Genomic DNA, 27394 nt, shown 5'->3' with positions numbered 1-27394 from the left:
TGGCTAAAGTTTACAGTGTAGACATGACCTTAGGCTTTGATCTGAGTTGGCAAAACTTATGGAAAATTTATACTCTGCCATACATGCCTAATTACCATCCAAAGGGTTTGTATGTTCTTATTTCAATATCAGGAGCTGGCATGAACTCATCCTACCCCAGTATATGCTGTCTTGACACTACATATAGTACAATGATTACAACTTTAATAAGCAGCAAGGAAAGTAATTTCCCACAGCCCACACAGAAACATTAGAAGGAAATGCTGAGAAAGTGGAACCACCATTTGTTTGTCCTACACTAAGATCTTCTGATATTAATAATGATTTCTTGTGTAAGCCCCAGCAACCTGAGATTGTTTGTCTGATAAGTGCAATACTGAAACTCACTTTTCTTGTTTGTGAGCACCAGCATTTTTCTAATCACCTCTGTGGTACACACATGGTTAGTCTTCTGTTTTCTCTTGTTTCTATACCTTCAGACTTTAACCACACTTTCTGGAGTTCAAGTTCTTTTTCATTATCTATTATAAATATATCCACACACATAGCCCATTCCTGGAAATCAATGGAAGTTTTACCTGAGGAAGCACTAAGGTCCAGAAAATGCATGCTAAAGGACAAAAAAAATCCTAGAGTGACAGGGGACTTAACACCCTAAACATGCAGTTGTCCAGAGATCTGTGTGAATCTTGGTACACCTGTAAAGGGCAGGACCAATCATGCAGAGGTCCAGTGCCTCTGCCCAGGCAATCACCTTTGCATGGAACACTGCTCCTGCAGGAGTTGTATTCCCACTGGCCAATCACCTTGTGCAAAACCCTCAGCTCCGAAAGGCATGAAGATGTGGTGCTTAGGCACAGATATTGTGTTGGTTCTCTGCCATCTCTGGGAGGAAGCATGTTGATTGATGGGTGGTGGCTGCTCCTCAGCGCTACCAACACCAGCCTCCAGCCCCCAATCCCTAGAGCTCCCATTTGTGGGGGAGGGCAGGAAAGAGAGCAGGGAATAATGCTGCAAAATTGGTATTTCCCTTTCATATTCCACATCCGCTTCAGATGTACCCGATCTGGCTCAATGCAAGGTAGCATTGTGGACAATCAGGTCCAGAGTCAGGAGAGCAAGATGAGCCCATCACTTTCAATAGGTTGATTTCTAGTGTAATAGTTGATATCTAGTGTAATGGTTAGAAGATAATTTTCTGGGCTGATTAGCTGTCATTCTTTTGCATTAACTTATCATGGAATCATAGGGCAGATGCATGCACTATGTAGCCAGCTACAATTTCCAAAACTTCATGGCCTGGGCCATTAGGTGAGAATTAAAATCCTTTTAAAAGCTGTAAATAAGAAATTATTGGGGGGGACTGGCCTTGTTTAACTAAATATCACTCCAACTTGTCCAAACAATATTAGAATCAGATCATAGAAGTCTAACGCGGATTGACTGTTCCTTCTATCATTCCTTTAGAAAAGAATATATCTAGCTTCTGCATTTAGGTGCCCACCACTGTAGTATCTCGACAGCATCTACAAGTTAAAAGAGCCATGCATCCTAAATGATGTTGTGCATCTCTTCATTATTTGATTTAATAGGCAATTATTTCTAATAGACTAAATGTCTTGTTTATTCCTACCATTATTTGCTCCATTTGAGGTTTGTGTCTTTTGTTCCTACACAGTTATGTCTATTTCCTAGAAAGGTCCCACTCCTCTTGAAGTTACTGACAAAACTGATTTCACTGAATACAAGCTCAGGTCCCAGGTTGGAGCTGTTCACACGCTAAGTCTATGTTTGCACATATCTGAAGTAAGAAAGATGATAAACAGGTATCAAAATCTTATTTTTTTTCTGACATTGCTTTTGGGTCTACATACAAGCATGCACACATTTCTGAACCACGAGAAGTTTATTTAGTGGTGGGTGTAGTGATTTGGAAGTCTGTATTCCTGCATTTGCTCTTTATCCTCTGATTTTGCCAAGTCACTATTAAAAAAATCTCTGTACTTCAGTTTACTCATCTGTAGAATGGGCATAATAATGTGAAGCTTAATTCATTCACGTTTATATAAAAAGTTCCCCAATAAATGTAAAATACATTAACAATATGATATGGTACCTATCAATAGTTCTTTACATTACTATCTTTATTCCTCTTAAAATAGGGCTCTAAGTAGAGGAACAGTAGAAACAGTTCAGGTTATAAACTCTTGATCAGGCACAAGATGTGCAGTGTGAATGACTAAAGAATGCAGGGATACAGCTAAATAAGTAATGAATCATATAATGCCACTTTAGCAAGCTCAGTGTTGTTTTTTTTTAATTTAGCACTAGGATACCCTGGACTGCAGATATACAAAAGTTCAGATACTGTAAAAACTGTAACAGGTCTATCATCAGTGAAAAGTGTCTTCCTGACATAATTAAATATATTTAAAAACACCATAAAAACTATTTTAATTATAGTTTGTAAATCATGTATCTCCCCTCGAGAAATACTCCATCACAATGTAGCAGGCAATTTCTGTTACAAAAGCTATAGATCAAATCCTCCTGTCTGAATTTAAAACTCCTCAGTTCATGTTGAAAATACAACCCTGATTGGCCCTGGTGGAATACACTTTTTAGGACTTCCAGAAAATTGAATTGACCTAAAACCTGGCTCACTGAGCATGACACATTTCTTTAAGTCATCTTAGTCATTTTAGCTTGCAAATGCTCCCTTGCTGACTCAGTTCAATGCATTTCCTTCTGCTACACCAAATTCTGCCCTCTGATATGCACATGCAGTTCATTGACTTCAGTGGGAATGGGAGTACAAATCTTAAGGGATAATTTGGCCCTATTCATGTCTATGTGTTCTCCCTCCATTGCTAGAAGTGTGTTTTCGCCCCTGCTCAATGCAGTTTCCCCTCATTTAGTTTACTCTATTAAAGACAGTTAAAGCCCCTTTTAAAATTTCCAAGCCTATAGTTTGGCTGTAAAAGAAATTCTTAATTAATCCACTATTCATTATAGCTGGAGAAGTTTGCATTTCCGCAAAAACCACTGGCATTCAGAGTTTCAGCTGAGAATGTGCTTGGATGAGTATCACTCTTCAAAGTGTTCAGTTACATTAACACTACGGTAGCAAGCCCGTTAAAGGTTACCTTTAGAAAAAGCCTGCTAATGCTCTTGAGCAATAGGTTGAAATCCTGCCCTAGTGATTTCATGAGGTCTTCTTGCCCCCAAGTACACCAATAGAGAGAGGAATGACTATCCTAATCTTTTTAATGCTCTCCTACAGTGAAAGATGATTCTTGGGAAGCTGTATCCAAACAAAAAAAACTCATTTGTTGTTGTTGCCGGGGTTGTATACAAAAGGGGTGTTTGCTAAAGCACCTCTTTTGTGTGCCAAATCTGTCCACTTATTGTTGCACAATCCGGAGATATGTAATTTATTTTAGAAAAACTAGAGCACAGAGATTCAGATCTTTTATGAATAGGAAACTGAAAAATCTGAATAACTGATAGGTACATGGCATTGTTTCCTTCTGTTAAAGTAATTTACTTAGCAAGGAATAAATGTTGTTAACTTATCAGCACCCAAATACCTTCATGAGCCTCGACACAAACTAACATATTTTCAAGAGAAGCAATATGTCTCAACCTGTAGAGGGGGAAAATGCATGCACACACACAAAAATAGCCCCATCTATCACATACCCAACTTATAAAATCAAAACTTCATCAGTACAAGATTCTAACTACTCAAGATTAAAAAAACAAAACCTTTATGCTTCCTGGAGTTTTGGACTTCCTAAAAAAAGGTTATTTATTTAGCTGCTGAAAGAATGGCATCGACTTTACTATATAAAATTATATTACTATATAAAACAAAAGCCATGTTTACCCTTGAAAACAAAACAGAAACCAATGCCATAATGTTGTATGTTAAGTAGCAACTGCTAATGTTTACAGTTACTGCTGTTTTGTTTTGTTTTTTAATTTCCAGCTCTGCCATTTTACAGCTCAATACATAGCTTTTACAATGAAACATTTATAAGGCCTGCATAAGTAGTCAAAGTAGTTTGACTTCAGTGAAATACTCAAATACTTAAAGGTAAGCATGTGCTTAATCATTTTGGAAGTCAGTTGGCTCTTCAGTCAGTTTTTGTGGGGTTTTTAAAATCATAAACTACTAACTAGTCATTTAAACTGCATGTTAAAAAATGCCACCTCTGCCTCTGGTTACTATATTGCAGTTATAATTCCTAAGTGCTTTTGTGTTACGTGCCATATTGAGATCAGTAAATGATTTTTTAGGTTCCTATAATTATTCAACTCAAGACAGAGCAACTATTGTAACATCAGCTCCATTTTGAGATTAATCTGCTTCATGCTATATAATGAGAGAGACTGATTAGTTCAAATAACAGCCATAAAAATCAATGGATTAATTTTCTGCCTGATAGTCAAGCATGACATATATTTTGGATTGACCTTTTGCTGTTATAAAATAGCTCTATGTAAATATCTACATTAAAAATATCTGTAATAGTTATGCATATACTGAGACATATTAAATAAAAATGTAAGTGTCTTGGAATCATTGAAGTATACAGATTGCCAATTTACGTAACCTACCTGTTCGTATTGCTGTTACTCTCATCTTCCTTTCTCCATCCCTCCCATCATGTTTGTTACGTCCATTTGATGTCTTGTCTTAACTGATTGAGACTTCTGGGCACTCCTACAACACAAACAAATCAATAATGATGCTGTTGTGCAAATTAAAATAGAACTACAATACCAACATTTGAAGCCAGGTGATCCTGCTAGCCCAGTGGCAGAGTGCTGCATTAAGGCAGAGAAGACCTGAATTTCATTCCTGACCTAGGTTTCTGGCTTCCTAGAATGGTAGATGCTTAGAGTTCTGTAGCTAGAGCATCTTTAAGCTCTGAGGTGGGAAATAGTTCATGTCACTAGTAGTAGTTCACAACACTTCTAGACTTGTAAGGAAATGTGTGGATAGGCTACAAAAAGAATCCACCCTAATCTTGCTCCTCCAAAGTGATGTGGGCTTTGGTTTTGAGAGTGGAGAGTGTAATACAGACTTACGGGTCTAGAAGGGAGATAGAGGACCCCAAGGGGGAAAAATACAACATAGTTCTTCCTGCTTTGGACAGACTTTTCGCCCCTCTACTTGCACTACTACATCCAGGCTTCCCCGGAGCTATTTTTAAGGTGTCTTTCACTGACTTCCAAAATGATCCTAGCACTCTTGGATCAAGTCTACTCTCAGGTGCTTGCTATTAGCGTGGGTAGAACTCTTCTTGACAGGCTGGAATGCACTGTAGAGCTCATTTTGCTGTTTGTCTGAAAAGATGCAAAATACACTCAGCTAATAATCTGGGAAGCTGGAAAAGGACCCTTATATGTAAATCTGTGTAATAAGAAGGATTGCCTGGTACTTAAGGCACTGGCATGGAACTCAGGAATTCTAGATTCAACTCCAGCTCTGCTACTGACTTCTTATATGTCCTGGGCAAGTCATTTAAATTTGTCAGTTCCCCATCTGTAAAATGGGAATAACATTTCCACTGTCTACCTTATCTATATAGACTGCAAGGCCCAGATTTTTAAAAGGTATTTAGGCATTGCTGCGCTCACCATTGCAACACTTCACTGATTTAAGAGCCCAAGTCTCATTTCAAAAGGAATCTAGGCACTTAGTTGCCAAAATCCCATTGACCAGGACCTTGTTTTACTACAGATTTGTCTAGGGTCTAGCACAGTGAGGCCTCAAGTTGCTACTATAATACAAATTTTAAAATAATGTAGGGTGAAGATAGGATCATTAACCATCTCCTCTAGTGCTCTTGAGTACTAAAGGAGGATCGTGTTCCCCTTGTTTCAAAAGAAAGAGGTTCCTTACATCCCTTATCCCCTGCTGTACTCCAATACAGCAGATAAGCCCTTTCAATATATTTGGAAAATAAATCCACGTATAAAAATAATCACAGATTCCTGTTAAGGTGGAGCCTGTTTGCTAAAATGCTACCTCATTCTGTCTACCTGAGCACTCAGCTGCTACTGGTGAAGCCAGGCTGGCTTTGTAATTTTTTTTAAATCATTATGTGCACACTTTTGAACATGATTTAAGTACAATGAAAATTATTTGCTAACCACCTTTGCCAATACATAGAAAGCTATGATGTTGTTTCTATGGAAATTGCAGATCTACCTTAAAATGGAGGAAAATGCAAGGTAGATGAGAGAATTGTATTCTAATTTAGAGATCAGGATTAAATGATAACATGCATGGTATTAGCATCAGGTTTTCTTTCATAGAAAAAACAAGTTGAAAATCTAACTTTTGTTAATGCCCTCCTCTCTGGTACATTAGGACTCATTTATGTGGAGTAAAAGTCATTTTCATTTGTCACTCTACAAACATGCATGAGATATAAACATTGCTTAGAGACAGATAAGGATTCTTCAGCCTTCATTTAGTATTAACATCAATTCTATTGTGAAACACAATGTTGTCTCTTCTTCACAAGTGAGTTTGCAGTGACCTCTATAGGATAGACCTAAAATAGATGCACTTGTGTTCCAAGCTAGGATACATGAAATAATAATCATGCTGGATCAGTTTGTGCCCCCACAGATCCACGTACGGTGGAAATCCTCCACGCACAGATCTTTCCGTCTCTGTGTGGAAGGAGGAGGAGGAGGATCACCAACCTTGGGGTCAAGATGCATCCAATCACAAGGAACCCGCTGAGATGCAATATCTGTGGCTGCATTAAAGTTTCTAAAGAACCCTTCTACTCTGTGAAACCCTTTTTTGGGATGGGTTGCAGGGACAGCAGCAGGTGGAGAAGTCCAGTGGAGCAGAGGTTTCAGTGGAGCACCACTACCAGAGAAGTGCAGGGCAGAAGGCCTGATCCTGTAAGCACTGGTTAGTTACTTGTCAAAGGACTAAGAGGAGATTAGCACCAGAGCACAGAAACTGTAATTCATTCTCTTCTATACTTATTCCTTCAGTTTATCTGCATACAGAAATCCTATTGATTTTTTAAGTCATTGATTTCAAAGGACTGTATTTGCAAAAATCCTTGCATTTTACTAATACAAGATTGCACTGCAAGTCAGGACTAGAACCCTGAACTTCAGGCTGCTAGCTTTGTGCTTGATCGAACAGTGGTACCAATGCATCATCTTATTGTGATTTAATTAGTACAAAAGGGAACGAAAGCTGCTAGTTTTTTTCCCCACTTCACCTTCGAATGTGCTGCAAGTAAGAGTACTTTACAATCAGGTTCTGAGTTCACTTTTATTAGAAGGCATTCTTCTTAGCATATGCGTAATGTGCCTCATGTGGCACATGACCAGAATTCATCACTGAATTTGGTCCGCTGGTTGTATCATTAGCTTCTCCAGCTTGGGACGAATACTGACGAGAAGTGCAACGCAAATGCTTATTCATGCCCTCCATTAGAATGCATTGGGAAATGCCTTATTCACAATTAATATGCAGGGATAATGGCTAGGGCCAGCCCACATTTTCACACCTGAGGCAGGGAGCTCAAATGATGCCCCCATACCCCCTTGCTTGGGCCAAAACTTTGAAAGGTCTCAAGTCTGCCGTCTTCCTGTTCTACTCCTCTCATGGTACTGCTCTGCTACCTATCCCAATAAAGGAGAACTAACAACTTAAAATGCCTTGTTCAAAAATTGTAAGTAACACTTAACTTTCAAACGCCTGAACAGCAAATGTAACTTTTCTTGTCTGCATAGTAAACACTGGCATTTTTATCTGTTTGAATAATCAAAGTGGTGCTTTCTGTGCCTTCTTGGTTGCAAAGATTTGAACTGCTTCCTGAAGGTCCACAGTCTGGGCCACTCATGCTCTATTGAAATGGTTGCAAGGCCTACCAGCCTCTCCTGTGTCATTGTGGAGCATAGCTGTGTTTTTATTAACTTCAGCTTGGAGAAGCTGCATTCTCCACTGGCAATTGTTACAGGAAGTATTAGAAGTATGCACAGAGCAACAAAAGCATTTGGAAAGAGGGTGATCATCTTATTTGTGCACATATATTCCAGAATAGCCTTTGGAGTTGATCCTGCTGAAATGTATCCTGAAAGGGCTTTCAATTCATCACCTAAATCACTCGCATCAATATCCCGCATGTCATCATGTGTCAACACTGTTTCTAGTGCACTGCATTGCTGGTGTAGGTCTCCTTCAGGTATAGTGAGGAGTTTTGGAATATCATACAACATCCCAAATATACTGCTGTGTTCCTTGAGCTGCATGAAAAGTTCTTCAACTGACTGTATTGCACAATCTAGCAACTGGTTAAAGAATTCAACTTTGAATTGTTGTTTGGGGGTCTCTTAAGGGATTATCCCGTACCTCGTAATCAAAATGTCTTCTTCAGTGACTCTTGTATTCTTGAATGGGTGGGAAAATAGCTTCAGTGTGAAGTTCCTCTGCCAACTTCTGTGCACTCTTCAGAACATTTTGAAATCCCTCATCTGACCGGTAAGACTGTAGGTATGACTTTGCTTTGTCCAGTTTTTCCATTGCTCCAGATATATCAAGGTCAACACCTTGGAGTCTCTTGCTTATAACATTTATTTCAAACAGTATGTCATGCCACAACACTAAGCCACACAGACAATTAAAGTTATGTATGTTTCTGGTGATTCCATTTCCCTCTGCCACTGTTCTCCCACGAACAGTTCCTGTCATAGCATTATCCTCCATAATGGCAACTATGGCATCATCTATCTTCCCAATTTGGTGTTTGATAGGCTTTATTGCGTTCACTTGACTTTCCCATCATGTGGCACTCAGTGGTCTCAGTGTCAGAGAGGATGTTCCCAGATGTTGCTTCAAAATTTGCCATCAATGAGTTGATGCAGAGAAAAATACATAGATGCTTTGAATTACATTAAAAAATTCAGCAGCCTCACTAGCAGCTAATGCTGCATCACTGATCACCAAGTTCAATGAATGAGAACTGCATGAGACAAAAAAAGCTTGAGGGTTTAACTCTGGGATCTGTGTCTGCACTCCTCTGTTCTTTCCTCTCATGTTGGCACCATTATCGTAGCCCTGACCTCTCATATCAGCTATCGCAATTCCCAAATCTTCCAGCTTTTTAAGAAGCACATTTGTCATACCAACTCCTGTATAAAAAAAAAATTAATGGAAATATCTTATCTCCTAGAACTGGAAGGGACCCTGAAAGATCATTGAGTCCAGCCCCCTGCCTTCACTAGCAGGACCAAGTACTGATTTTGCCCCAGATCCCTAAGTAGCCCCATCAAGAACTGAACTTATAACCCTGGGTTTAGCAGGCCAATGCTCAAACCACTGAGCTATCCCTCCCCCCTGTAGTAGCATCAATGTCAATACATTCTAGAAAATGCTCTCTGACAGTCACCATTGCAGGTATTCCATATGTGGATTCATTTTTTCACTAACCTCCTAGAATGTTCTAGAGGTTTGTAGAATCTCATGGAACCTTCCAGACTTTCTGAGAACTACATTTTCCTTGAAGCTCCTAGAATGTTGTCAGCCATGCTCTCGTGGGTATATAAGGGGTGGGGCGCTGCAAGTCAATCAGAGAGATTAAGAAAAAAGTGAAGTGAGAGCCCAGCTGTGATATTGTGAACCTTGTTATATTGTGTAATTGTGAAAGTGTACTTGTGTTTTAAGACTTGTCGAGTGTAAGTAATGACTAATAAAGGACATATTTAATGAGATGTGCTTCAGTTCGCAAGAGCAAAGGGGAGAAAAGCGACCTTTTGAACTAAAGGATGAGGATTAACATTGTAAGGCTGTCACCCACTGTAACACTATTTAATACTGGTCCACCCAATGTTGGTGCACAATTCAATTTCTTGATGTTAGTACATTTCAGTTATTCTTAAAATTAAGAAGTCTCTATAAGCTTAGAGGAAACTATTTTTTATTTGCTTATATATGGCATGATTAAATACAGATTTACAGATCCTAGCATGCAAATTTATTATCTTACATGACAGGGATAAATCATGCATGCAAATTATGCAAAGTTGTGAAATGGGCTACAAATGCAATAAAAAATAAGGTATTCAAAAGTTTAACAAATGCAGGTGGGGGCGGGAGGGGAGTGCCAAAGACAATCCTCAGGGTGCCATTTTGTCTAATCCTGGCCTTGACAGCAATTAATGCTGATAAGGATCCTTGTGGCACACTTGTTCTAGTGCCTACAGTGTATAGCATGCATTTTGGTAAAGAGGCTCCAGTACAGATGCAGAACATCAATGAATAGCTTGTCAGTCACAAAATAGCATGGAAAGGCACTTTAAAAAAAGTGTCCTTAATTAAGGAGTCTCTGTAGAGCTCAGACAAGTTACAACGCCCCACCTTCAATCAGACTCTTTACAGTGACAAAACAATTTAGGCAAGGAAGTTTTGATAGCAGAAGCCAGTTGATGCTCTGGACTTGAGTTATTGACCTCTGGCCAGTCAATAGGGAGTCAGAAAAACTTTACTGTAACATTGCAGTTTTCATGCTGCAATCCTGCTGTTACTATCACTGATCAAACTCACTCCAGAAAACTCTGGATTGGTTATATGACCTTTTAGTCTACAGTCTTAGGAGCTAGCAAACATTTTAAATACATAACAGTCTCCAACAAGAGATACATTATTTATCTTGTGCTAGTCCAATTTGTATCAGCCTTCCACAACAGATGAACACAATTGTTCTTTGGGTATCCATTATTTTCTGAACACTACCTTTTAAGAGTGTTAGCATGAAGCTCATAACATGTATAACACAAAGCTAGTTAACAATGCAAGATACACTACAATGTACTTTGTACTTTGACTTTGCGCTGTACGATCCTGTCATTGCTGGGCCTGAATTTGTAACCCACTTTCCCTCATTTATCCTGTGAATGAGAAAATATGAGTATTTTAAGAGTGTCCTGGAGATAAAAAAAAACACACACACAAACCTGGTTGAAGGAGCTAGTGTAATGGATTCTACTGGTATCAGGACACCAGAGAGACTGTGGGTTATTCTTCCCAGGAACATTTACTGGCAGAACTGTAGCAGTATATAGTTATGGTAGCATAGCTTCGCATATGGACACTCTATTCCAGAACAAGAGTGACTATATTCTGGTGTAATTACTGTACTTCCAAAGGAGTAAACAGAGTAATTACGCCAGAATAAAAGTGACCTTATGCTGGTGTAGTGTGGCATAGCTATAGTTCTACCAGCCAGTTCCCTTGGAACCCCAGAATAACTCTACTCAAGTCAATGGATGTACACTGGTGTAATGGAGATCAGAATCTGACCGCTGGGCAGCAGCAAGGAAGCTTGCAGTAAGGAAGCTGAAGATTGCAAAGACCATGTAACCACGTGTCAGGTTTTGGGGTGGGGGGGCTGGGAGGGGAGGGGGAATGGCCTTTCTTTGTCCTCGAGCAATAGAACTGGTGGCAAATGAAGCAGCTAAGAGTTGGAGGGGAGCGGGGGGGCATGGAGAGTATAACCCAGAATAGCTATTGCTATTTTAAAGTGGATTAAGTAAAAATTGCACAATCCATGCTAAGTGTGGAATGGCTATTGTGCTTTAAATTTACACCCTAGCTGATTTTGCAATGGCTTCCCCACAATGTCAAGTCCTAACATTTTTAAAAGGTGTTAAACCCTGACTATACTAGATGCTAAACTGAAAATCCTGGACCCATAGGAGTTTTGCCACTGAACTTCAATGGGGCTGGGATTTCACCTGTAAAACGTATAAAATTTTCTTATCTCACATTAAAACACCTTTTTGCTAGCTTAGAGAAGGCTTGAAAAGCTCTATCCGATTTGGAGAGAGGGAGTTTATACTGAAGCCCTGGCAGGAGTTCAGCTAACAGCTGTGCTAAGAAGTCTGCACATGGCACCAGAGACCCATTAGTGAATTGCCAGCATATCATCTTTCCACTCTGTGTGCCATGCCATTCAAGAATGAGCAGCCCAGCGAGAGGAAAAGCACCCTCAGGATTCTGGGCTGCTCTAATTTACAGCAGCCTGCAGAGGGCTGTTTCACAGCCTGATGCAACCCACAATCCCCATCATACACTATAGATCCACCAGCAATCAACACCCAGCACCCAGACTTATACCAGGGGCAGCATAGGGCCAACCTAAGCTTGTGCCTGGGGAATTCTCCTTGCAGGCTGACTGGGGAGAGAGGGCTAAATCCCTCCCAAGCTCTGATAACTCTCCATATTTAAAGTCCTGGACATTCATGCATTAGATCTGACCTAGGGGAGCCCAGGGTGGGGATAAGCTTCATATGCCTCTGTCCTATCTACCATTCTTCCCCCCCAGCTCTGAACAAAAAGCAGCTTTGACAATACCTTCAATTACAGGGTGCTGTAACCCTTATTCAAATGACTTCATATTGCATGCACTCTACCCTAGCCTATCAAGTTTCAGGCTGATCTGTCTCTGCCTGTAGAGTTTAGAGGTGATGGAAAATTCACCTTCACCAGAAACTCAGCTGCAACCTTCAGAGTGGAGTGTCTGGGTGCTGCTCCACAATAGCAGAGTGTCACACTGCACTGAGAGGATCTTGAAGAGCTATAGATGGAAAAGACACTTCAGGTAGCTGGGTCTATCCTTTCAAAAGTAGAGGATATGAAAAAAGGACAAAAGGAGAATATCCAGCTGTATCTGTAGTTCTAGTGCTGCACTCACCATAGCATCTAGCATGTTTTAAGCAACATGTGAATTCTAAACTTGATTTGTAGCAAACACCTTGTTGCCTTCAACTGTAAAAAAAACCCCAAAATTAAAATAAATGAAACATTACAAAATGGGAAAGAGGGAAGATTTTTACATATTCAGCCTAAAGAGTGAATGCAGGGAGAATAAGGGCACATCCAAATGCCTGTCAGATAGTGATCTCTCAGTAAAAAGACTAAGAATGGCCTTTTTCTTCTAATTGTTTTAATTTCCATACAAATTAACAAGGAATGAGTTATACAGTCCTATGTGGAAAACTTGGTACCTATATGTGAGTGGAGAAAGTCTAGGCAAGGCAAGAGACCTTTGTATAATAGAGACCTCAGAGCATTTCCCTTCTGTGGAATTTATTCAGAGGAATGAAGAGCCATTTATCACTACAGCTAAAGCATTTAGTGCTGTTACTTTACCAGATCTCACAAGCTAAGCAGGGTTGGATCTGAAAATGGGCAACCTTTCAATAGGACAAAATTAGATACACCCAAAATACTACAGGAAGTGTGCTGGTGGACCCAGCAGGTGGCACTCTTCCCCTCTGAATCAGTATTTAACCAGTGCGCCAGCATGGTGCTAGACCAGTGGTTCCCAAACTTTTTACTAAGGTGACCCACCAACTGCATTTTGTCTTTTTCTGAGACCCACACACTGCAACCCTAATCCAGGCCCAATGCAGAGGGAAAGAATTGGAGAACAAGCCAGCCCCATAATCAACCTGCATAGGATCACACCACCATTCAGATTATGCCTGCTGCTGCTGCAATATGACAGGAAAGGAGTCACCCAGCTGCTGCAGGGTGGCACCTCCCCATCTCCATACCAGGCCTAGAGCCCAGAGATGGGTTAATCTAGCCTTGGATATGTGACTCATTTAGAAGCCTACCCACGACCCACTGGTGGTCAGGAACCACCGTTTGGGAAATGCTGTGTTAAACAGCTCTGTGGTTGGTGTATCTGACTAACTAAGCATTCATATCATGCTGATCACCAGACTAGCTGAGCACTTACATTCATTAGTGCCCTGCAAAATCTAAGAGCTTGTCTATGGGAGACAGGTTATACTGGTATAGGCTAAGGTGTGTATTTAAACTGTTCGAGTTATGCCAATATAATCCCTAGCACAGACACTCAATTTGACATACATGCTAAACCAAAAAGGCACGTATGACTTGGGAAAGCGTTTAAAACTATAAATAAAAGGTCACTTATATCAGAACAGAGTGTCCACATGGGGAGTTACCAGTGTAAGCAAGGTCTTAAATGGGCAGGACCACATTTTGCTCTTTTGCACACTGCTAAATAGGCCCCCCATCTCCATTAGCTCGCAACACACCTCTGGCCAATCCAGCCTGCCACAAACTATCAGATAAGCTGCATGAAGACTCCTTGTCTACTTATGAGCCAGAGCAGCCTCTGCAAGACCCTCTAAATGGATGCTACTAACAAGGGATCAAGGCCAGGTCTATACTACAAATTTTTGCCAGAATTTCCAGTCAGGGCTGTGATAAGGGATGATTTGTGACCAACATAACTGTGCCGGGAAGAGCCTTTAGTGTAGATGCAGTTATAGTCAGTCACCAAACAAACTTTCAAAGTATCATTGGCGGAAATGATGCTGGAACAAGCTAGTTGATAGCTTATAATAATGTTGCAGATAGATTACAATACACTGAACCACAAAGCTGGGGAGTCATGGATAAAAACTCTTGATGATTATTGGACCGTAGAACCAAATGAAGAATGGGAAAAAAAGGAAAAGTACAGTGGCCGAGTCATCACCCAGTTAAACAAAGGCCATGTTTGCTGCTCAGAAACCAAGGCAGGAGTGAAAAGTATGTGATCTGAACAAATAAAAACAACACGCAGAACAGGGAATTACATGCTGTGCTTGAAAGATAAGATGGAACACAATGTTATCCTAGGCTAGAGCACTTGCAGTAATGATGCAAGTAAAAAGATATGAGTGGGAAATCATCTGTCTATGCAAAATGATATGGAAAGGCAATGGAGAATTCTATCATGATGAACACAGGATATTGACATCAGGAAGAGAAGATGGTGGATATCAGGATGGAGTTGCATTGGTGCTGAAGCTAAAGGCAAGCCCAGCTCTCATGGTATTTAACCCAATATCTCTTTGTATGCTGAAGAGGAGATTCAGAATCAAATCCTGTACTGTTACACTTGTACTATTGAATGTCCTGACCTCAGCAGAGCCCAAGGAAGAAATTGATAAATTTTTAGAATGATCCACAGGAGAGAGAATGAAGATTTACATGGAAGTGGATCTTGCAAAGAAACAGGTGTTTAGACCAGGACGAAGTACAATATATCCATTATTTGTGATAAGACAAATATCAGAGAAGTATATAGAACACAACCAAACTTATTACAACAACTCTACAGACTTCAGAGGCTTTTAATAGCATTTGGCAGAAAGACTTATCGCAAGTTTTGAAAAAGTATGGCATCCCTGAAAAATTGATCAAGCTGCTAGAAAACATCTATAGCAAGTTGGTGAGGGTAGACAAGAAGCTGATGGAATTATTCAGGACAACCATAGGAATGAAACAAGGATGCACACTATCACCAGATTTGTTCCGTTTGGTATACTGGAAGCAATGGATGGGATCACGTTACTAATATAACATCAGCAGTATTGACATGACAGGTCTCATATGCACTTTTTTTTTGTTTTTAAATCAAAATGTCTTTAGCCTTTCAGATCTCTGAGTTTTCTGAATGCAGTAGCAGCTAGTTAGTAATAATAAAGCAATGGAGAGGGATTTACACATTAATCATTTATTTCTCACTGAAAGGTGCTCAGAAACCAAGGTGATGAGTGTACCATAAAAACATGAATTGTTTTGCAATTGTAGCCTGGGGCATGTCTGCGAAGTTGGAACCTCCTCCGTTTCTCCTGGCTCAGATTTGGGATTTATTTCTTTGCTGAGGTGAAGTCTATGTTAGGATTGCTGAACTGGTGTAGACATACTGGTAAAATGCTTCAAGTATGGATGCGGCTCCTACTGGCATAGCTTATTCCAGCGTCCCTGAGTGAAACAAACTATACTGGTAAAAGTGCGAGCTTTGTCATAGGAGACTTGATGCACTTGAAGAGCCAGATGCGCCCTTTCCATAGCAGTTTTGCCACTAGCTACCCTCACTAGATTTAGCATGCCAGCCGAGGCAAAGTCACGCCAGTGTGTGGTGCTGCTGTGCACACACAGCTGCTTGGAGCCTCTTCTGAGAGTGAGTTGCCTGGACCAACTGCAAGTGAACCATCATTTGCGGGTGCAGCTGTCTACTGTGCAGAGGTACTGGCTTTGGAGCTCCATCCATGCATTCCTCCTCCTCCACTCAAACTAGTGTGCTAAAAATAGCAGTTTGGCATGCTCCCAGCTTCTGTGTAGGTATACCCTCCATATAATGATGGATCTGGCTTACTCTGCTGGTTTCCCACTGTGTTTCTTCTATTCACTACCAAGAAGGGAAACAAACAGTTTTATTTAAATATAGAAATAAGATATTTCCCCAGACTCTCCATTATTTACTTTGTTGTGCATGCACCCTGGTGCATGTGGTTTAAATACAGGTCACAGGGAATACTGGTGGGTCAAAATATTGGCAGCATCTCACCGTATCCATATCATGAGTGGGAAAGCAAGGCTAGCTCACTGTGACATTTATGATCCCCTAATTCTGATTATTACATATTTTTTCTTCCATCCTGAAGTTTCATTTAGCCAGATCTCTTCAGTTAGGAGTGTTTGTTTTCTCAAGCTGTGAGTTATGAATTTTCTGGCACAGGCTACTCGTAATAGCAACTGTTTTTTTCTTTCTTGGGCTAGAGAGCAAAATTTCTTTTAGCACATAGCTGAACAAACAAAGCAACAACAAGATGGAAAATATTAGCATGAAGCACAGTGGACACAAGCACATTTTCCTAGAAACTGAAATAGTTAACAATTTACAAGCAACCAGAATGACAAAAGACGTTGCCAACACTCAAGGCCAAGTCCTCAGCTGGTGTAAATGGCTATAGCTGAGGATTTGTCCCTTGGAGTTTTTTGCTAGCATTTCCCACTGTTGCTACCAGCAGTTTTGCACCGCCAGTGGAAGCAGCAGAAAGAGCTCTAGTATAGAGAGCTTCAGGTGTCCACTGGCATTTTAAACATGTGGGATAGCCTTGGCAGAAATCAATGTTTTTTAACTATATATAGATATTCTTGATTTTTTAAAATCCATTTAAATTTTCACAATTGTGGGAAATACGCGGCAGACACAAATTGTCAACACTGCAGGTCAAAACATACAAAATAAATATTCTTAAATCAAATTCTAAAGTTCAAGCAGCATTTTTCCTTGCTTTGCCTGTTAATTTTGATTATTGGAAACATTTTTGTCATTTTTGCATGTACAGTGAAACTGATGTTTACTGACATTTACTGATTAAAATTAGGGCTGTCAAATGATTAAAAAATAATCACAGTTAATCAGGAGATTAAAACTGTGATGAATTGCACCTTTTTAAAAAAAATAAAATCACACTGTAAAGCAATAATAGAATACCCATTAAAATTTATTATAAATATTTTTGGATTTTTTTTTTACATTTTCAAACATATTATTTCAGTTACAACACAATACAAAGAGTACAGTGCTCATCTCATATTATTAGATTATCTTTTTTACAGTGCAAATATTTGTAAACAAAAGAAATGTATTAGGTGAATTGAAAAATACTACTTTTGTTTTTTTTAATGCAAATACGTGTAATAAAAATATGAAGTGAGCACTCTACATTTTGTATTATGTGTTGTAACTGAAATCAATATATTTGAAAATGTAGAAAAACATCCAAAATATTTATTAAAAATTTTAATTGGTATTTTATTATTAACAGTGTGATTAAAATGGCTATCAATCATAACTTCTTTTAAAAAATCTAGTTAATTTGTTGTGTTAATTGCATGCATTAACTGCGATTAACAGCCCTAATGAAAATCTAATCCTTCAAAGCCTAACTATGACTTGTATTTTCCAAGATGTTCAGTGTCAATATAACTATTCTCCCACTAAAGTCAGCAGTAGAATTTGTGTGGACTTTAATGAGAGCAGAGTTAATCATTGCTGAGCCCTTCTGAATGTTCCTCCCTATGCTGTATAAGACAGCGTACAATATGCCAGCAACCACCAGAACCATGTCTCCATTAGCACTTCTATGACTGCAATCACCGATTAAGATGAAGCAGTGGTAGCAACAGCAAAAAATAAAACAAAAACAAAAAACCCCACCACGCTCTTACTGTATTAAATGGTTATAAAAGATTGAGTAGAAGACAAGGCTTTTTTAAAAAAAAAAACTAAGGTTTTGTGATGTCTCAGAAGATATCACACTTTCACTATTTGTTAGAAATATTTTTGCTGTCATTTTGTGGTGATTCCCCATGCCACTGTTCTAAGCAACCGTGCATGCACTCAGAATAAGTGGCATGGTTGCCCCTGTGTGGGATTTACAGTGTATCATACTCAGAGCTCAAGACCAGAGCTGGTCAAAAAAAAAACAACCTCAGAATTTCCATTTTGCTGGAACGAAGAGTTCAAATTCTGAAATGTCCTTCAAAATGAATTTGTTAAAGAAAAAATAATTTTAGCTCAATCAAAACATTGTTTTACTAAAATTGAAATGTTTTGTATCAGTGATGATTTTTTAAATATTTTGTTTAATTTTACATTTTAAAATTAGGGCTTAATTGTCAATGTAAAAATCAAATTTAATAAAAATAAAACCCAAACATTTATAAACAAAAGAATTTAGAAACAAAAGCAAAGTGTTCTATTCTCCTACATTCAAAATGCTTGTTTCTAATTATTTTTAAATGAAATTTCATCAAAATCACATTTCTGGAGAAAGTTTAGATTTCAACAAAATGGGGTTTTCCCCAAAGGAAAAAAATATTCTGCTGGAAAATTCTGACCAGTTCTTTTCACTAATAAGAACCCAAGGATTTCAAATCCTCAACTTGCTAAGCTTCTTCTGCAAGTGCTGAGCATCCTCGTTTCCCCCGGGCTCAGCAAGAAGATTTTGGTACGAAATTACCAGGAAGAAAATAAGGAAGGGTGGGTAAAGGTGTTGCCAAGAAAGGACTGGGACCAGTGACACACATGCTAGTAACAGGAGAAGTAATGAGGAAACATTGTTAAACAATAAAGGTTCAGAGGAAGGGAGGTCCTGGAACTAGAAACTCAAGATGATGTAAATACAGGGAAGGTAAATTGTTGCATTGTATACAGGCCTGATGATAATGTATTGTGGGTGGAAGTGTTTCTGTAGAAAGCAAACTGTAAAGTTCAGACCAGGAACTGGAAGAGGGGCAAGTACCAGAAGCATCTCCTGCTGGGCACATCCACCTACAACACAGCCCTCCCGCAAGCCAAAATTTATTTTTTAAAAAATCAAAAGACTTGTCAGTGCACAGAAGCAGCAGCTATTTTGTCTTCAAAGTTGTTGCAGCCTGTGAAGAGGGGAGACATACATGTACGCGTACACACGCAGCATGTCCTGTGATGGAGACTTTATTTGTTCTTTCTTACTGTTGCTTTTCTCAATCTAAAATAAGTACCAGTATGTGAAATTATTGTTCTTCATAAATGGAAATATACCAGTGAGAGATTGTGGCTGTTCTCACAAGACCCTCTTGGGTCACTCACATCCATGCCAGATCTAGAAAAATCTATTTTTGGATGCCATTTAGACCCAAAGCCATAGGATCAGATAGAGAATTGGGGCTCTGAATTGGAAGGACACTTGAAATTCAAGGGCTAAAGCAGAATGCCCTTGCCTTTACTCTGGGAGGGAACAAGAAGTTAAAAATGGAGGGCCTTATTGAATAAAGTTCATATAGTTGCTGGCAGAATTCATTCAAGAGTTTTTAACAAGAATTGAGATCAAGGGATACAAATAAAATTTGGAAGTGGGGAAGCAAAAAAAAAGGGATAAACTTATAGCTAGGGGCCTGATTTATCAGTTCATTAAACTAGTTGTATTCCAGTTTACCTTTATTGAATTCGTGGAGTTTCCTCCCATGTAAAGTTGGTGTTATGGAGTGATACTGTATTTACTACTGAACTGTTTTATTAGTGTGTAAGAATTCAGACTAGCACTTCAAAATAAGAAAGCAGACATGGAAAAATCCTGGGATAGCTACAGAGACTATTTACTTCCAATTAGACTAACTTACCACAAGATGTCACCAACGCCTAATAAAAGTTTAGGAAATAAAAATTAGGTTTATTTCAGCACAATGTTCGCAAAGTGATTTAGAAAATATGCACACCGTTCTCTTTGGACAAAGCTCACCATTGGAATAAAACTGGGCCCTTCTGTTCAAGATCAACCACTTCCTAATTCATAGTTTACTTGAGACACATGGCTTTATATATTTGCAGTATTATTGTTGTTGAAGAGATCTTCTACAACATGTGAGATCCCATTATGCTTAACAATCTGTCCCAATATATATATATATATAGCTTAGACACTCTGGTTACCTTCCCCAGATCCGAAGAAGAGCTGCATGAAGCTCAAAAGCTTGTCCCTTCCACCAACAGAAGTTGGTCCAATAAAAGATATTGCTTCACCCAGCTTGTCTCACAAGGCTTCATAATCTTTCATAAATGCACACAAATCAGTGCCCTCAATTTGCCATGCAGCTCCCTAACACAACAATTTATAGTTAAGATGGAGTCACCATACATTAGTGGTGCCTGATCCTGGGGAACAATGCCTTGGGACAATTACAGTGTTGTTATAACTAGAGTAACTGATCATTAAATATGGGCCTTGGGTCTTTAGAAACCCAAACATAACATAGGAGATTTTCAAAGGTACAAACGGGAGCTTACTTTCAATGGGAGTTGGGAACCTAACTCCCCTTTGTGCCTGGAGCGGGGTGGGGGGCGCGAAGAGAAGGAACAACACACACCTGAGCCACTATTGCCAATGACTGAAATAAAGGGCTATTTGTTTTTAACATTAATTATGTGAAGAAAAAGTTCTCTCAAAAGGATGATACATCTGATTCGCTTTTCTTCAAAAAGTACACTTTGGGGCATGCCCTTAAGACTCTGTTCACTGACCCTACTCTTTTTAACACTGGCTATTGTGTAGAAGTTTCCAGCCCTGGCTGTGCATTATTCTACTCAGGTGTTTACTGCTGCTCAGTACAGTCAGTACAAGATATCTGGAATCAGTGAGACAGAGAGAAGTGACTTGACCAGTTCCCGGTGCTCAGCACTTCTGTAGACTAGGCACAAGAATTCTGGAGTTGGGCACCTAAAAATTAAGATGCCCACAATCACATGCCACCATAGACTCTTTGGAGACTGGACTAGATGGGGCATTCAAATGTCATCATACAGCAGAGGGAACACATAGGTATCTCCTTTGATCTTTGCATCATCGTTCCTAGGATATTTCTTGTTGTCTAAAATAGAATAACTAAAATCACTAAGCAGATGCTGGGGTTAGCTGAGCTGTGGAGAGCACAGGCCAGATTGTGATGGTGAGTTTAATCCCACTTTGCACTGTTTCATCCCTGGACTGCTGCTCTGTGAAGGGCCAGTCACCCTGCACTGTGTTACAGCAGTTGTCCCCAACATTAACTCTAGTGGTTACAGGGGGCCAAAAACACACAGCGGAACATCAGCATAACCCAGGAGTATCACAGCTTCTTTTTTCTGTTAGAGTCAGGGGCAGCTCTAGGCATTTTGCCGCCCCAAGCACGGCGGCACACTGTAGGGGGTGCTGTGCCGGTCGCCGGTCCCGCGGCTCTGGTGGACGTCCCACAGACATGCCTGTGGAGGGTCCGCTGGTCCCGCGGCTCTGGTGGACCTCCCGCGGGCTTGCCTGCGGATGCTCCACCGAAGCCGCAGGACTAGCGGACCCTCCGCAGGCACGCCCGCAGGACGTCCACTGGAGCCGCCTGCTGCCCTCCCGGCGACCGGCAGAGCGCCCCCCGTGGCATACCGCCCCAAGCACGTGCTTGGCGTGCTGGTGCCTGGAGCCCTCCCTGGTTACAGTGGCATCAAGGGGTAAGTGTCACTTTACACCACCACCAGACATCATTCTTACATTGTAGTGATCTTCCCTGAGCTGGTTTAACTGTCTTTAGTGACAGATTGCCTAGGCTGAGTGGCATAAAATGAGTATACCACACCACAGATTCTGACCCATTACACTTATATCTTAAAAACAGTGTGGGGGGTGAGATGGGAGAAAAATCTCAACATAATACCCTGGGATGCTGATTATTGTGTAATAATGTATTCTTGGCTATTGTTTCATCATGTCCTACCTCCAGCATGTCATTATTGCACAATAACTCAGGCCTTGTGGTGTCTTATTGCTTAAGTAACAGATAGCAGGGGCCAGATGGATACATGATTACAGAGAGTAGGACGAGTCCATTTGCACCAAATCCTAGTAGAAAATAAGTTAACAAAACTTGTGTGCACTTCTGCAGCCCACTGACATTAGAAAAGACAAAGTTATTCCATGTGGTACTAGTGGATTAAGGGATGAAAAAAGAGGATGCCCAGTTTAAATTAAAATGTTTTTACCAAAAGATTTTCTAATAAATCTAGCAGTTGCTACTCTGTGCCAATAAGAAATACACCAAATCTGGTGGTTCTGTCCTGCAGTTCTTATTTGGGTGAAATTTTTCTTGAAGCCAGTGATGGTGTTTGTCTGTATAAGGGCCGTGGGAGCAAACTCTTAGACATGGCTCAACAGCTTGAAGTTAGAGCTATATATGCAGTGAAGGAGGTAAAGATACAAAATGCCAGCTTTACTTAAAAATAGCACTAATTAAACATCCACATTAGAGATGGGTCTGAGCCGCACAGTTGTGAATAGGGGTCAAACCCTGTCTTTCCAAAATCCAGGCCCAGATTGCTGGCTTGAGCTCACCTCTAATCGACACTGGGTAAAATTCATTGCCTGGAAGAGAGCCAGCACAAAGCCGATGCATCACTTAAACCCCACAGAGATCAGACTACTCATCTAAGCTCTCTGACATGGAAGCTAAGTTTTCCGTTCCCCCAGCCCACGGCATAAATGCATTTCAGTTGGCTTCCAACTGCTATAGCTCTAGGACAAGACCCCACCCCAACCGCCTGTAGGCTGTCTACTCTAGCACTTGCTGTGGTATAATTTATGTTGCTCAAGGGTGTAAATCCCCCACCCCCTTGAGTGATGCAAGTTACACCGAATTAAGCGCTGATGTGAACAGCACTATGTCAGTGGGAGAGCTTCTCCCGCCGACATTACTCCAGACCTGCGAGTGGCAGTAACTGTTAAGCTGACAGGAGAGATCTCTCCCACCACTGTAAACTTTAAAGTAGCCGTAGCCTAAATCAAGTCCTTTTGTAAGTACATTTGTGTGTCCTGTCAGTAAGAATCTCTGCTCTCATATAGCTTCCACCATGCCATTCTGGGTGTTTTGCAACTAGGTTGCCTCCACCCTTAGGCCCTGGTCCAACAAGGCAAGTTAGCACAAGCCTCACAAAACCAGTGTAAGGTAGACAGGTAAGTAATAATATTCCCATTGTAATGCCACAGTTTCCCCTTCATTAGGGGGGAAGGGAGGATCTGCCAAACTCAGTGACGGAGTCAGGAAGAGAACCAGGACCCCACATCTGCTCCCCTGCCTCAACAAACCATGCCTTCTCCCTTAGAGGTCTGCAATACCCTGCTGGTCACCAACCTCTCTGTCTCCTGCCTGCTCGCTCTTAACAGGGAACCTGTTTACAAAATGAACTACCTGAAAATACTGTAAGTCGAATAGGTCTTAGTTGCACACATGCATAGGTCCAGGCTCAGGGGCATCTTCCCATTACTTAGTGGGTAAAATACTGTATTAAATCAGCTTAGTGACACCAGAGGGGCTCCCCCCTACCCTTATTTGTATTATAGTGGTTTCTGCACTAGTTGCCAAGATCTTGGCTAAGAGTTTTATGTCAATCACTAAAACTATTAAATCAGCATGTTAGGGCTGCAGCCGTTGCATTTTGCTTAGTTTATACCGGAGAGTGATGGAGGCTAATTGAGGGAATCTGGCAGCCTGTTTCCGAATGCTGATTTATACAGGTTATGGTGGCTTTGGTGTATTAAGAGGTAAGTCTGCCTTCACATGGGGCATTTTCCTCAATTGTTAAAATAGACCAAAAAAGAGGGGGAAATTCACCAGTTCTCATCATGGTTGTTGATAGTGTGAAGTGAACTGTCAATGCATCATCTGGGCTGGGATACATCACAGGAAAAAGAAAATAAATGTACCTGATAGGAGAGTCTATGTCCCCAGCCAGGCCCACACTCAGCCAAGTAAGTGTATTGGGGAGTGCAAGCAAGAGATGAATATGGAGCGGTGCTAGGGGAACATGCCATCCACACACGCCACTATGGATTGCCAAGAAGGGAGAGGGAACTGACAGAGCCATGCTGTTTCCCCTGGTATCTGATAAGGAAGGGGAAGCCAGGGGCACAGTCATCCTTTTCCCCTGGAAAATGAATGATGGCTGGAGGGGGCGGGGAACTAGCAGATGCTCTGTCCATCTTCCTCCTTTCTTCTCCAGGAAGATAGGGAACAATTATATTGAATTCTTCTTTTCCCCCGCATGAGATGAGGGAGCTGTTTCACCTACTGGTGCGAAGGCTTGAAACTCAAGGAAGTTGGAGCTCAAGGGAATCCTCAGCCAGGCACCAGCTCTTCCTACTTCACACTCTGCCAACTGCTGAGTCCAAATTTCCCCATTCAGTGAAGATGCAGAAGGAAGGAGCATTCTAGGAGAGCACACACAAGTAAGAGAAATGGAGACTGTCCTACTTTAGGTAGAGGAGGGGAGCTGCACTCCAATATATCCACTGCTCAGCATCATGAATTTGCTGGGCTGATGAGTGACTGACACACACCCCGTGAGCTCATTGACTCAGCACCTCAAGCTTGCTGGCCAGTTTACAGGCCTCTGAGGTCACTGGATCAGTACCTCTAAACTTGCTGGGTTTATGTCAAGGAACAGGTTTTGGGGGCGGTTATTGGCTCTGCAAATCTAGTTTCCTGGGCTTATAGAAAAGGACTTAGCCTTTCAGAGGTCACTCTCTCAGCCCTTCTAGTTCTCTGGTATGTCGTCAAGTTGCAGGTCTTTGTAAGTTCACTGACTCATCTCCTCTGATTTGCTGGTCTGATGTCAAGGGATATGTCTTTATGAGGTTACTTGCTCAGCACTTCTAGCTTGAGGGGATGATGCCATGGCCCAGATCTTTAGGAGTTCACAGGCTGAACACTATTAGCTTACTAGCATGATGTTGAGGAATTGGCTTCTGTGAGGTTACTGGCTCAGCAGCTCTAGCCCGCTGGTCTGATATCAAGAAAAAAAGACTTTGATGGTATTGGATCAGCACTCCTAGCTTGTTGAGCTGAAGTGAAAGCATGTGTGTGAGGCTAGTGACTGTTTTCTCTGATTCAGGAGAGGAGACAGCAGTGCCAACCTCCCCCTAGTTATTTCTCTTTCAACCTCGAGTTTGCCTGTTAGGTCAATTGTGTTCACTTTGCTATAAGTTTTCCTTTTCCAAGGGAAATATAGCTTTGGAGCCACATAGTTCAGCTTATAGCAACCAGACTGGAGTTCAGAGATATTGCTTAGAATAAATTGCACAATCTTTCAAAATGTTGTGTTGCAACATAACCTTCATGTAAGGAAGTGACTGCATTTGTCTCATTTGATATACCGGTATTCTTTGCTTGATTTCAGGAAAGGAGTTGTTCTACCATTTTGGTATGTGTCTAATCCAGTTCTCTCATTGTCATTTGCCTTTTGGCTCCAATACAGATTTTATTTTCCAGCATTGTGACTTTTATCAGTGACTTTGTTCCCACTGGGGAAGAGGTTCTTAGATCATGCAGGATGACTTCCAAAGCCATTTCAGAGCATGGAAAATTTCCTTCTCTTTAAAAAAAAAAAGTAGGATATATGCTCTCTCCTTAGATGTTGGCATATATGTGCCTGGTTCTCCACTGTCTTGTCCATGTGTCCCTATGCAAACTAAATATAAAGTGTTTCCACAGTGAGCAAACATTTTGCCCCTACTTTGTACTGGTGTCAATGACTACACACAATGCAAGACAGTGAAGAATCTGATCTGTCATTTTCAGAATTTATGGGATGATTCTGCTCTCAGACAGGTGAGAATCAGAACTCCAATGAAGTCAACTGAGTAAGGGTGATATAAAGCCACCCAGAAGAAAATCATGCCCCCGTATTTCAGTTCTGGAAATGCAGAGTTGTTGGCCCCAATGTGTCACTGATGGAAGTATCACCTCCTCAGGTTAGCTAGTTACAAGTGGAAGGGGGGGAGGGGAAATAGCAGACTTTCATTAGGAACTGCCCTACTGGATCAGACCCAAAGGCCATCTAGTCCAATAGCCAATCCCTAATAGTGGTCAGTACCAGATGCTTCAGAAGAAAGTGTAAGAAACCTTCCTCAGTAGGCAAATGGGAGAGGAGATTATGACACCTTAGGTCTCAGACTCTAGTAGTCAGAAATTGGTTTAAATCCTGACTCCTGAGATTTAGCATCCTTTCCAAAATATGTTAACACTAATTATGGTTACAAGACGATCCAGGGTTATCTGTATAAATGTCCAATCCCTGTTTGAATCTTGCTAAATTCTTGACCTCAACATTTTGTGGCAGCGATCTGAACAGCTAATTGCAGTCTAATTGTTTGAAAAAGCATTTTCTTAGGTCAGTTTTAAATTAGCCACCTTTTAATTTCATTGAATGGTGCCTTGCTTTTGTGTTATGGCACAGGGACAATAGAAGTCACAGATCTGCTTTTTCTTTAACATTTAATTTTATACTTTTATTGTCTCTCCTCTTGTCATTTTTTGAAGTTAACAATCCCATCCATACCAGCAATGCAGATACAGGTGAGCAACTGTTTTCATATTCTCTCCACAGGTACTAATGCGGAGGGGACTAGATGATACATCTGAGGGAAGGGAGCAGAAAGAAACTCCACCGATTGGAAGGCCTGAGATGCACTGTCCTAGGGATGGGGGTTCAAAGACCACCACTCCCAAGAGAAGGGGGTGGTGGTCGGGGACTCCCTCCTAAGGGGGACTGAGTCATCTAGCTGCTGTCCCAACCGGGAAAGCTGACAAGTGGATCACTGCAGACTATGTGGCTCTGGGAAGAAGGATAAAGGAGTGTGAGATGCAAGTGGTGTTCTTGTCCATCCTCTCTGGGGAAGGAAAAAGGCCCAGGTAGAGATAGTTGAATCATGGAAGTCAACAAATGGTTATGCAGATGGTATCGGAGAGAAGGCTTTGGATTCTTTGACAAGGGGATGGTGTTCCAAGAAGGATTGCTAGGTAGAGATGGGCTCCACCTAACAAAGAGAAGAAGGAGCATCTTTGCCAGCAAGCTGGCTAAACTAGTGAGGAGGGCTTTAAACTAGGTTCACCGGGGGGGTGGGGGGGGGGGGAAGGAGACCAAAGCCATGAAGTAAGTGGGGAAGTGGGATACCAGGAGGAAGCACAAGAAGG

The 27394-nt window shown here is 40.9% G+C and overlaps 1 protein-coding gene across 4 annotated transcripts in view; it reads right to left on the bottom strand.

Annotated features, from left to right (window-relative positions):
- The window catches only part of GLIS3 (GLIS family zinc finger 3), a 306985-nt gene that overhangs the window by 265341 nt on the left and 14250 nt on the right, over nucleotides 1–27394 (bottom strand). For all 4 annotated transcript variants that reach the window (XM_039542756.1, XM_039542757.1, XM_039542758.1 and 1 more), the window contains one exon: nucleotides 4624–4729. The gene's annotated coding sequence lies outside the window, so the exon portion shown is untranslated. The remainder of the gene's footprint in view (nucleotides 1–4623; nucleotides 4730–27394) is intronic.

This window comes from Mauremys reevesii, linkage group 6, assembly GCF_016161935.1.
Source record: "Mauremys reevesii isolate NIE-2019 linkage group 6, ASM1616193v1, whole genome shotgun sequence".
Lineage (NCBI taxonomy): Eukaryota > Metazoa > Chordata > Testudines > Geoemydidae > Mauremys > Mauremys reevesii.
Note: the sequence above shows the minus strand (reverse complement) of the source record. Positions and strands in the feature narration are given on the sequence as shown.